This window comes from Rattus norvegicus, chromosome 5 (genome assembly GCF_021556685.1).
Source record: "Rattus norvegicus strain SHRSP/BbbUtx chromosome 5, alternate assembly SHRSP_T2T, whole genome shotgun sequence".
Taxonomy (NCBI): domain Eukaryota; kingdom Metazoa; phylum Chordata; class Mammalia; order Rodentia; family Muridae; genus Rattus; species Rattus norvegicus.
The window spans coordinates 163,370,724-163,384,187 of record NC_141538.1 but is presented as its reverse complement, the minus strand read 5'-3'; the positions used below and the strand labels follow the sequence as shown (position 1 = coordinate 163,384,187).

The 13,464-nt window shown below is 39.6% G+C and overlaps 1 pseudogene; it reads right to left on the bottom strand.

Moving 5' to 3' along the window:
* The window catches only part of LOC148006145 (uncharacterized), a 161,852-nt pseudogene that overhangs the window by 128,043 nt on the left and 20,345 nt on the right, over window positions 1–13,464 (bottom strand).

The window sequence follows — 13,464 nt, the reverse complement described above, 5'->3', positions numbered from 1 at the left end:
AGAAAGAATTTGACAAAATTCAACACCCCTTCATGATAAAAGTCCTGGAAAGAACAGGAATTCAAGGCCCATACCTAAACATAGTAAAAGCCATATACAGCAAACCAGTAGCTAATGTTAAACTAAATGGAGAGAAACTTGAAGCAATCCTACTAAAATCAGGGACTAGACAAGGCTGTCCACTTTCTCCCTACTTGTTCAATGTAGTTCTTGAAGTTCTACCCAGAGCAATCACACAACAAAAGGAGATCAAAGGGATACAGATTGGAAAGGAAGAACTGAAAATATCACTATTTGCCGATGATATAGTAGTATATTTAAGTGAACCCAAAAGTTCCACCAGAGAACTACTAAGCCTGATAAACACCTTCAGCAAAGTGGCTGAGTATAAAATTAACTCAAATAGCCTTCGTCTACAAAAAGAGAAACAAGCCAAGAAAGAAATTAGGGAAACAACACCTTCATCATAGTCCCAAAAAATATAAAATACCTCGGTGTGACTTTAACCAAGCAACTGAAAGATCTGTATGATAAGAACTTCAAGCCTCTGAAGAAAAAAGTTGAAGATACCAGAAGATGGAAAGATCTCCCATGCTCATGGATTGGCAGGATTAATATAGTAAAGATGGACATTTTGCTAAAGCAATCTACAAATCCAATGCAATCTCCATCAAAATTCCTACTCAATTCTTTATAGAGATAGAAAGAGCAATTTGCAAATTCATTTGAAATAACAAAAAACCCAGGATAGTGAAACTATGCTCAACACTAAAAGAACTTCTAGGCGAATCACTATCCCTGACTTCAAGCCGTATTACAGAGCAATAGTCATAAAAACTGTATGGTGTTGACACAGAGACAGGCAGATAGACCAGTGGAATAGAATTGAAGACCCAGAAACGATACCACACACTTACTGTCACATGATCTTTGACAAAGGTGCTAATACCATCCAATGGAAATAAGACAGCACTTTCAGCAAATGGTGCTGGATCAACTGGAAGTCAGCATGTAGAAGAATGCAGATTGATCCATTCTTATCACCCTGTACAAAGCTTAACTCCAAGTGGATCAAGGACCTTTGCATCAAACCAGATACATTCAAACTAATAGAAGAAAAAGTGAGGAAGAGTCTCGAACACATGGGCACTGGAGAAAATTTCCTGAACAAAACACCAATGGCTTATGCTCTAAGATCAAGAATCGACAAATGGGATCTCATAAAACTACAAAGCTTCTGTAAGGCAAAGGACACTGTTGTTAGGACAAAATTGCAACCAACAGATTGGGAAAAGATCTTTACCAATCCTACAACTTATAGAGGGCTCATATCCAAAATATACAAAGAACTCACAAAGTTAGACTGCAGGGAGACAAATAACCCTATTAAAAAATGGGAGTTCTGTTGGGGACTGAGACCGGACAGCCAAACTAGGCAAAGCTAGAGCCCTGCCCTGAGCAGATTTATGAGAAGGGCTTGACCTTTTCAAAGAAAGAACATGTCCCCCAAAGACTGTTGCCTCTTTGACTAAGGAGGATATCTTTCGGATTAGAGATTCACCTCATGTCCTTGGGCACTTCCCAGTACTTCCCCTCCCCCTGCCCTAAGCTTCAGTGCCTGCTCCAATTCCTGCTTCAGAGTTTTAAATGCTGTACATTCCTCTCATTAAAAAGACCTTGACAAGGGCACTGCTTGGTCTCACTCCTCTTTCTCGCCCATTCTCCCACAGGTATGGGTCCCCCTCAACCCCCACGAATAACTGGGTCCCCACTGGTGGGGGCAGGGTTCAGAGCTAAAAACAGAATTCACAGCTGAGGAATGCCAAATGGCTGAGAAGCACCTAAAGAAATGTTCAACATCTTTAGTCATAAGGGAAATGCAAATCAAAACAACCCTGAGATTACACCTCACACAAGTGAGAATGGCTAAAATCTAAAACTCCAGTGACAGCAAATGCTGGTGAGGATGTGGATAAAGAGGAATACTCCTCCATTGTTGGTGGGATTGCAGACTGGTACAACCATTCTGGAAATCAATCTGGAAGTTCCTCAGAAAATTGGACATTGGACTACCTGAGGACTGAACTATACCTCTCTTGGGCATATACCCAAAAGATGCTCCAACATACAACAAACACACATGCTGCACTATGTTCATAGCAGCCTTATTTATAGTAGCTGGAAGCTGGAAAAAACCCAGATGCCCTTCAACAGAGGAATGGATACAGAAAATGTGGTACATCTACACAATGGAATATTACTCAGCTATCAAAAACAATGACTTCATGAAATTCATAGGCAAATGGATGGAACTGGAAAATATCATCCTGAGTGAGGTAACCCAATCACAGAAAAACACACATGGTATGCACTCATTGATAAGTGGCTATTAGCCCAAATGCTTGAATTACCCTAGATGCACAAAACACATGAAACTCAAGAAGGATGACCAAAATGTGAATGATTCACTCCTTCTTTAAAAGGGGAACAAGAATACCTTTGGCAGGGAATTGGGAGGCAACGTTTAGAACAGAGGCAGAAGGAACACCCACTCAGAGCCTGCCCCATATGTGGCCCTTACATATACAGCCACAAAACTAGATAAGATGGATGAAGCAAAGAAGTACAGGCTGACAGGAACCCAATGTAGATCTCTCCTGAGAGACACAGCCAGAATATGGCAAATACATAGGCGAATGCCATCATTAAACCACTGAACTGAGAACAGGCCCCCCCGTTGAAGGAATCAGAGAAAGGACTGAAAGAGCTTGAAGGAGCTTGAGATTCCATATGAACACCAATGCCAACGTACCAGAGCTTCCAGGGACTAAGCAACTACCCAAAGACTATACATGGACTGACTCTGGGCTCCAACTGCATATGTAGCAATGAATAGCCTAGTAAGAGCACCAGTGGAAGGGGAAGCCCTCGGTTCTGCCAAGACTGAACCCCCAGTGAATGGGATTGTTGTGGGGAGGGTGGTAATGGTAGGAGGATGGGGAGGGGAACACCCATACAGAAGGGGAGTGGAAGGGTTTAGGAGGATATTTGCCTGGATACTGGAAAAGGGAATAACAATTGAAGTGTAAATAAATACCCAAATTAATAAAGATGGAGAAAAAAACAGAAAAGGTCATGCATATCAGTGAGCCCTCAACATGAAAAATATATTCTTCAGAAAATATCTGGACTTCTAAAGGTACTTTGCTCATCAGATAAAGAGAAAAGAACCTAGGCGATTTTGCATAAAATTCCTCAGCTCACATATAGTTTAAAATTAGAAAAAATCTTTATGGACGGGTGGTAGTTAGCATTACTTGAGACCCAAAACTTCTAATAAGAGGTCATTCAAACCCAAGGGTGCAAATGGGAGTAAATGATTTGGAAAAGAATAGTGTACAGCATTGAGTTCTTGAGATTTCCTTGGAAGTAAATATGAAGTTATATCTCCAGTCAGGAACAACAGGAAGAATAAACAAAGGAACATACAATGTTCCCTTGCTTCTAATGACCGCAGTTTTCTCTTTGAGATGTAATCTTCATTCACACAATGCTCATCAACTTGCAATGTGGTTTTTTTTTTCTGAAATCACAAGGATTAAGAAATAAAGGAAAAATTCCACATGGCTGTAGTTCTGAAGCATCCAATCTCAGTAAATCAAAATATGAAAGCCAGCATATCATGTTCTAAGTCATGACCATCCTCTTGAATTGTCACCTAGAGACTGTCTGAGCCAGTTGTGCTTTTGCACTGCTTTAACCCCAGTACTAAGAAGGCAGGGACAGGGGTTGGGGATTTAGCTCAGTGGTAGAGCGCTTGCCTAGGAAGCGCAAAGCCCTGGGTTCGGGCCCCAGCTCCGAAAAAAAGAACCAAAAAAAAAAAAAGTTAAAGAAGGCAGGGACAGACAGTTGCTTCTGAGGACGTTACAAGGTATACTATGTCTGAGGGATGGAGATGCTTTTTCAAGAAAACAAATCAAATGCAATCAACAGCAGTTCACCTTCGCTGTGAATACACAGGAACAATGCATCATTTTGGATAGAGACAAAAGACAGAACTTTTCTCATAGTTAACCATCCAGGATAATTTAAATTTTATTTTCTATTGTTATCTTAATCTATAATGCATTTTCAAATTAGAAATACATTGTGTACAAAAATCACCTCATAGCACACATAGATAAAGTGTTTTTACAGAATCGAAAGTATAAGAGAGTAATAAATCAGTATTTGAGGACATTTTCCTGAATGCTATATTTTCACCTGAAAGTTCATATATTTCAGAGGTTAAATTAATATGGAGTGTTTCATTGCTTAATCAATGTTTATATAACCATAACTTCAAAGACAGATAAAATTAAAAAAAGATTGCTAAATATAATTTCACATTCAATCAAAATTGTGGTAATCCTTAAGGGACTGTTATCTAAAAAGCTCACTGGGAATGACAAATCTCCGACCAGAGACTCTTGACTAGGAGAATGATAAACAGGGGAGTTAGAAACCCAGGATGGATGTGAATTATACCAGCTTTTTACCTGTCACCAAGCAAATATGACCATGTTTGCAAACAACAGACAAGAAATCCCTTTCAGAAATCATTATTCAAATATCATGCAACATTAAAATGAAATAATCAGAATGAATCACACTTATAGTCAGCAGATTACCAACACAGTTAATATACGAACTGTAGGATTTGAGAGTCAGTGTTCTCATGAACAGGAGACAAAGTGGTCTCAATCATTGTCCAGTTCCTGTCAGTCCACTAGGCAAGCAGGTCCTGTGACCTGGGAGTTTCCATGGCTTCTTTGATGCAGATTCCATCACTACTGGAATGACTGAGAATTTTTTCAAAAGCCTAAATTTGCAGGAAATGCAGATGAAGGTAATTTTTATTGGTATGAGGCAAAAGGCAGTGATCTCCAATGCTCATTCCACTCCTTGAAGCTTCTAGAGTCCTGACAACAAGGATGGGCTTCTGAACCCTCCTTCCTTCAGGATCTCAGTCCCCTTTCTTAGTTCTCCCATCACAACACCAGTTTCAATTGAGGAATGATTCTTCTCACCTACTCCAAATGTTTGCCAGGCTGTCCCACAAGGTTTCCTGGAGTTGAAAAGAAGTTTATTTTCCCTGTATGGTATTATCTTAGTCCTGGTAGGTTGCTAAAAATGTATTCACTGGAAATTCCTCTAGGAAAATCCTTCTGGATCCTGTAATATGATGGATAGTGTGGCTTTTGCTATGTTCTTCCACAAATACTATAGGTTCCAAATCCAGAAAGCCTCTGATACCTTGGACTTCAGATTTCACATAGTCATTTTCTCTGAGCAAATGACTTGTATACTTCAAATGCTTCATATGTTGTCTTCCACATAACTCCAACAGTGATTCTACCTGGACCATTTTTGTCCACCCTCACTATATACTTGCTGTACCATAGACAAGAAGTATGTACATAAATAGTTATAGAATGAACACAATCATATTGTGTTACAGGTAGGTCAGATGTGTTTTCATAGTACACATCTTGAAATTATACCATGGCACAAGAAATCTCCGCAGATTTGTGATGACTTCTTAAGTCATCACGCAACGGGGCCTAGATCCAGTGGATGTGTGAAACTGGAATCTCCAGAAAATATCTGGTTGGTTAAAATTTCCAGATTTTAAAGAGCTATTTCCAACATCTAATTTTCAATTGCCTGGCGGGTTTGCTTTCAACATCTGTGATGCTCCAATTGACAGAATTCATTCATGAAAATTGTAAAGCAGGAGCTTGTGTGTACTAAAAATTCTACGAAAAATGTCATGTTTCCACAAACAGCAATATTGACAACAACTCAATGTTTTCAGTCAGTAGTTTCTCACAAGTTCAACAATTTTTTTACTTTTTTAAAGAAGGGAAAATTATGTTATATATGGATTTGTTAATCTTAACATTTCACTTTTTCTAAGATCCTTATTTTGAGCTTTCCAGAATTTTGTATGAATATTCTAGCATAGAGCTTTACCTTAAAGGAAACACCTTTTTGTCTTTTTTCAGTACTTCCTAATGTATTTGCAGGATATTTGGGACATCTAAACTATCTGTGAGAATGTACCTCGTCTAATGATGATAGGCTATCTCAGAAGTTCCTGACATTTGTATGAATGAACTCATGCGTGAAATTCAGATGAAGTAATGCACTGATAACAAGTTGAACATTTCTTTAAGATTTTCATTGTGAAATGTATAAAATATTATCATTCCAGAAATGATTTATGAAATAGAAAGGAAATCTATGTCATTTCTTGTAGTAGAGTGGAGTCTTAATGCACAACAGCACAGGACACAATAATGATCTATAATATGTGCCAATTGGTAGCATTGTTCTGAGTGTTATTGGAATTTGGCTCAATCAAGGGGTATTAAGGAGTTTGGAGACATGCAGTTACAAAGCACAATATAAATGTCTATACCTGAAAATGATGAGGCCATATTTTCATTTATTGTTTGGTACATTTTCTTTCATATTCCCATGAATTCAAGAAAGAGAACAGACTTATTGTTGAAGCTCTAACACACACTCTATTTGGTCTGCTTCAAGGATTATTAAATTAACCTAGTAGTACTATGGCAGTTAAGATTGTTATAAAGTGTTAAGTTCATGTTACAAGTTTACAGAAAATACAACTGGCTTTTACATTTGTTTCATGAGAGACATTTCCTTGGGAGACACAACATATTTCTCTAAGCATCTTAAGTAGAAATTGAAAATGACCAAGTGAAACTTGATGAATCAATGAGAATTACTGATTTAATTATGGGGTAATGGGGAAGAAGTTGTTCACCAGAGCACAAGGGACTCGTAGTCAGTTATCCTGAAATGTGAAACCAACATGTGATAGGGATTATGAATACTGGGTTCTCCAAGTACATAGCATATCTGTAGGCATCTCAATAGGATGAAGAAAATCCAATTTTGAGGCTCAGCATATCAAATCCTCTTTTAAGTATAATTTGTCTGAATTTCTTCATAGAACTAAATATACAAAATGCTGTCAGCATTGTGAAATAGTTTGGAATGTGCTTTTCATACTTTAATTACTTTTCTTTTGGAATGGTTTATTTTAGTTTTGAGGGAATTGTCCAAAAATAGTATATTCTTCTGGATTCCCCACCTCATCTTTATCTTGCAGCATTTGAGGATGAACAAGTAAAAGTTTTAATGAAAACTTTGCTACATTTTCACAGTTTCAGAGTATACCCCAGCCCAAGTATTTGACATTGTCAATGATTTGAACATGCCATGAAGGTTTTCACAAGTTTTCTGTACTCATAATAATTCCATAGTGTAGAACATCAAGTGTTGTAAAGAATAAAGCCTATTTAAAACATATGCTACACTTCTTTTCCAGTGGAAACACTTTCCTCACTTTAAATATTCAGAAGTTTTTTAACATAAAATAAAGTCAAACATATTTATATAGACAGTGCATTTGTGAGGTTTCTCTTCTACATGTATTGTCTGTGTTATCCTAAGAGATCAGACAAAAGTAAACATTGTGTGCTCCATCACTGAACTGGAAGAATTTCTCTCATGTATACATTTTATGGAGAAATCTAAAATGACCATTCTTGGTAAAGGATTTTCTCACTCACTGCAATTTCTAAAATTTCTCTACGATAAGAATGCTGTGGTGCTAAGACTGCTATTATTGGGAAACACTTGTTACATTCACAGGATTTGTAAGGTTTCTCTTTTTTTATGAACTTTCTGATGACGTCTAAGATTGCTTCTCTGGATAAAGCATTTGTCACATTCACTGCATTTATAAGGTCTCTCTCCTGTATGAATTCTCTGGTGAATACTAAGACAAGATTTTTCTGGTAAAGCATTTGTGACAATCAGTACATTTGTATGGTTGCTCTCCTGTATGAATTCTCTGGTGCAAATAAAAGCTGAAATTTCGGGCAAAGCATCGGTTGCACACAGTGCATTTGTAAGGTTTCTCTCCTGTGTGAATTCTCTGATGAATTCTCAGACTAACTTTGTATTTAAAGGATTTCTCACACTCACTAACATTTGAAAGGATTCTTTCCTGTATGAGATGAAGACTAAGATGGGATTTTTGGGCAAAGCAGTCCCATGCGCGACCTCTTGCCGGCAAGAAACACACAGGTACATAGAAATCCTTGCTGTGACCAAACTTTATTAATACCTTAAGGAGACGCCTCTGCCGTGCCAACATGGTACGCTTATATACACCCTAGCGCAGCGCATCTACACCTGATTGGTTGCTTATCCAATGATCTCATAAGGCACGCCCCGGAGTGGGCAAAGACCTGGCATGAAGGCACTCTTGCACATGCACACAGTTAACTTCCTGAAAGGGAGTCGGCTGGCGCGGCGAAGGCTGGTGCCATCTTGTAATGGCGGAGGCTATCCTGGCCTTCCACGTGGGGCGCAGTGGAAGCCAGCGCCATCTAGTGGTGGCGAATGTTATTGCCGCCCTCTACATCTCACCCTTATAATTTATATTATTTTATAACAGTCATGATCACCCTATCACGTGCAATGAGGAAACCTCAGCGATGTGGAAGGGCTGATCAAAGGATCAATGAGTCTCTCTCATCCCAGTGCAATGGATCCACAGATCCATGGGGTGTAAGAGCAGAGAACTCAGATACCGAGTAATTCCTGAGCATAGATAACCAAATTCCAGGGAAGGCCCCTTGTTCAATGGCCACAAGTGCTTGAGTGATAACGGCCTTGTCACGTTTCTGTTGAGATCTGAGTTTGCAAACCAACCATAGTATGAACACTAATCCACAACATAGGGCTGCATCAAACAGAGCCACTCCCGATAAGTAGTGGGCACCTCATTTGGTCCTCCTCAGCTGTTACCACCAAGGGCAGTAGTCAAGCCGCTCCTATAATAAAATTTAGAATTCCCAATTGTTAGCAACTACTCCAGAAAGATCACCCACTGTACTTGTCTAACAATAGATTGGGGGAGGATAACTCCAGACACTGCAGACACAATGTTTGCAGCAGTAAAGGCTGCTACAATAGCAGCGCAAGTGTCAAGGTCTTTTCCAGGACAGTTTAGGATCAGTCATTTTTCTCTGGAACAACCAGCAGACAATGGAACCATTTCTGAGATCTGTATAACCAGGACAGAGTTCCCCAGTCCACTGTAGCTTTACGCAGGTGGCTTTCTTGTGAAGCTACAGTCTGTAAAATGACAACACCAGTTACCAGTTAAAGCAGCAAAAGTCACCAGGGAAATGAAGGGACAGGGGTAACAGCTGGAGTCCAGTCTTCTCCGGCAAGCAGCAGTGTACAGAGGGTCAGAGAGCAGGCCACAGTGGGACGGGAACACACGCAGCAGTAACACTGACTGCAGCAACGGCAAAATCTCTGTGATGACAAAAGGTGAAGGGGGATCTTCCATCTTCCTTTCAGGGCAGAGGAATGACTCTAGGGACCCGAACTACGAGAGCTGAATCTTCATGTAACCAGGATCAGCAAGTCTCATCTGCCACTCAGGCAGCTGGCACACTCTTGTAGCATCCTGTAGAAAAAACACAAACATTCCCTCTTCCCCATATAAAATATCTGGACAGGATCATGCCAATACGTGGATCACTCTATTTCACCTAGGCAGAAGTATGCCTAGTTGTAGGGTGCCATAAACTTTGGCATCCAAATTTTAAAACTGAAATAAAAGGAGCATTATTTAGCATACAGGGATAACTCCCCCTTTTTATTTATTAAGATATAGTAAAGATATTATTTATTAAGGTAAGTCCTCGAGGATTAAATTGAGGACGCTGAGCACTTGTATTTATAAATTGACTTGTATACCAAATTATTGTCTCCAGCATTATTGTTTTGGATATATAAAGAATGAGATTTTTTGATTAATTGCTTCTATGTAAGGCCTATAATCTGTCTGGTATCATTGTCCTCCCTTTTTAAGGAGCCCATGCAATCCAGTTTGAGTTCTTAAATGGTCTATTAAGGAACAGTACTTAGTGTTCTTAACCACTAAGCCATCTCTCCAGCACCTCACAAACTCTATTTACCTAAACATAAGCATTAATTGGAAATGTCAAATCCAAACAAGGTCCAGTTTTAGCCTTATTTAGAAATCTCTGAGTTGGCAGGGTGAAGCTGGGCATTGAAAGTAAGCAAATGGAGTCTTCCTCTTTTCGTGAGGGTGTGTTATCAACTCCATTACCATTTTCAAAGAGCTGGGTCTATGGTTTTGTTTAGTCGTCTGAGCCAGAGCACTGAAAGGACAGTGAGTTGTCAGACATTCACACTGAAATCATTCACTGATTTTATATAGAAAACCTGTCTCTAGTAAAGCATTAAGTAATTGAAATCAATTGTAAACCACAAGCCACACATTGGCTATCAGTATATGAATTGAAAGCTTGATTTTTTTAATATTTTAAACACAGTGACTAAAGCATGGAATTTAATAATCTGTGCTGAAGCAGCAGAAACTCAAGAGAATAAACAAGTGATCCAATCATATATGTAGCCTTTTCATTAGATGAACCACCTATAAATATAGTAAGCGCATTTCCTATGGGTTGTATGTACAAATTTACAGTAAATACAAAAGCATGTAAAAAGTAAAATTATCAATTTTGTCTAAAAAAATTTGTATATGTAATAGGCCAAATATCAGTATTTTGTAATAACCAATTAACTGTTGTTTGGAATAAGATATGTTTTACCAGGTTTCTTTTTAAAAATACTTCCATGACTCTAGTCCACAACTCTGTACTAACACAGCTGAAGCTTTATCTCCAATGTGCATAACAAAGACCTAAGTCCTCTGGTAAGGTGAGGTACTTAGCCAATTAACATATCCTTAGTAGCTTAAAATTAGTTTCAAATATTCTTTTCTGGAGTAGTGCAACAGCTACTCCCCAAATATTAAAGCTCATTTTGAGAACAAAAGTTTGTAGTAAAAATTTCCATATACACTGAAAGATTCAAGGTTCTAACTTCTTACACTGAAGAAGCAACAAAATTGCATAATACAAGGCTGTTAGCAATCCTCTAAATCTATCTTGAAATGGTGGTTGAAGTAAGCAAACAAGCTGTAATGCTCTCACAAGTTCTAAAACCTCATCAATCCTTTGTAAATCCTGTAACAATCTCTACCTGTTTGATTTTTTCTCAATTATAAATAAGTTTGAGTTAGTCAATGTAACATTAGCAATCCTTAATCACAATCCTTAAATTCTCCTTGTAACACCAGAGCTCAACCACAAGGTCACCTGAGTTCTGAGTACGTGACTAGGCAGCTGTTCTCCGGGCAGTGGAATTAGCATCAAAATACAGATAGCTTCAGGGCAAACCACAACTTTGGAAAGCAAAACTCAACCTCCAACAAACAATCTAGTCTCCAAGGCACCCCAAGTCTATCTTTTATGTTACAAAGTTTGACTGTCAATACCTACATACGAATGCACCATGGTGTAGTCTCCAATACCTCAACAAAGAGACATTGTCCTAAGTTCTTTTAGAAGCCTGGTTTCTAGAATAAGAATTCCATAAAAATATTATCTCAATTTATGTCACATGTTATCTAGAATTACTTCATCCAGATTACCAGCTTTATGTCAACTTTCTGTTACCAATATCATACCTTTTTAACCATATTCAATAACTAAAAAGCCAACAATCTATGAGCAAGGCAAGTAGAGCATATATACACATTTAAAACCAATGAGAAACAAAATTGAAGTGGCTACACATATCTTAATATTTACACCAAACACCATTTTTAGTTTTCTAGCTGTGATTTTAAGAGAAGCACCTTGTCACCTGTTGAGTCCAATAATCACAGTCAAAGATTTTCATTACCATAGAGGCTGTGAAGCTCCTGGTGCCTTTAGGATTAGCTAGTATAAACATTTAGCCAGCCCCCGGGGGGATTGCCCAGCAGACTTAGGCTTCTAGCTACAGATGTAGGCTCCAAAAGCCAATTGAAACTGCTTTTTATTTATTGTTCCCTTCTTGAAGCGAGTTAAAACCAAGTTAAGGTATGAACGACCAGCAAAATAAGTTTTTACCATTTTTTCTTTTGAACACGAAACATAAAACATTTAAACAACGAGAAACAAAAACCACAGACATACACTGACAGACATGGGGACATCCTGGTGCACCAGGGACAAACAATAGACAAAGAGGGAAAAAAAACAGATGGTGTTCACGGTGACTATCCACTCGAGTGGAGTCGATATGGACGATGGATTGTCTCAATTCCTGGACTAGTCCACCAACGTGTTGAAACCCAATTCCTGTAAGATACTGAGATATATTATTTGAGCAGCACGACTGACATTCACAAATGGTATGGAAGTGAAACACAGTCTTGAATATTTCCACTCACAACCCAATTACATTAGCTCCATCAAGCTGTGCATGGACATTGAGATGTCCTTTTGTTTGATTCTCCTGAATAAATTTTCAGGCGGTCTGCTTCTATCAAATCTGATCAGTATGACTCTGTAAAGCTGTCGCGTTGGCGCACGGACACCGTGGTGTCCCGAGAGCCGGCGCCGGAGCTTAAGCACACCTTTTACAGGCACAAAGACAAAATTTTTCTCCCAAAATGCTGTGTTCCTTTTATCTCCTCCCTTCTCACCCGGGGCGTTCTTTCCCCAACCTTTCGCCTCTAACAGTGGTAAGACCGCAGAGGGGCCTGGTGCTTGAGATCGATCAGTTCTTTGCAACCTTTCACTACACGCTGTTTCTGACACGCCTCACCCTTCCCTCAACACTCTCCGCTTTGCTGTTACAGCTGGGCAATTCCCACGCGACCTCTGACGCCGTTTGGCGGTAACTAGAAACTCAAAGGTCAATAGAAAAAGCCCGACGGCGGCCAGAGGAACCATAAAGGCTCCTGCTGCATCCTGCAGCGGAGTGAGTTGGAACAGATCAAGGCTAAACATAGTCTCTCAGAGTCTTACCCGCATTCCACAGCTTCTGGATTTCTTCCGTGAAACGGAGGCTCCCCTTGGCGCCGGCGATGATGTGGCTTTTATGTCCCGGGTTCTCGGCACCAAATGTCCCACGCGCGACCTCTTGCCGGCAAGAAACACACAGGTACATAGAAATCCTTGCTGTGACCAAACTTTATTAATACCTTAAGGAGAAGCCTCTGCCACGCCAACATGGTGCGCTTATATACACTCTAGCGCAGCGCATCTACACCTGATTGGTTGCTTATCCAATGATCTCATAAGGCACGCCCCGGAGTGGGCAAAGACCTGGCATGAAGGCACTCTTGCACATGCGCACAGTTAACTTCCTGAAAGGGAGTCGGCTGGCGCGGCAAAGGCTGGCGCCATCTTGTAATGGCGAAGGCTATCCTGGCCTTCCACGTGGGGCGCAGTGGAAGCCAGCGCCATCTAGTGGTGGCGAATGTTATTGCAGCCCTCTACA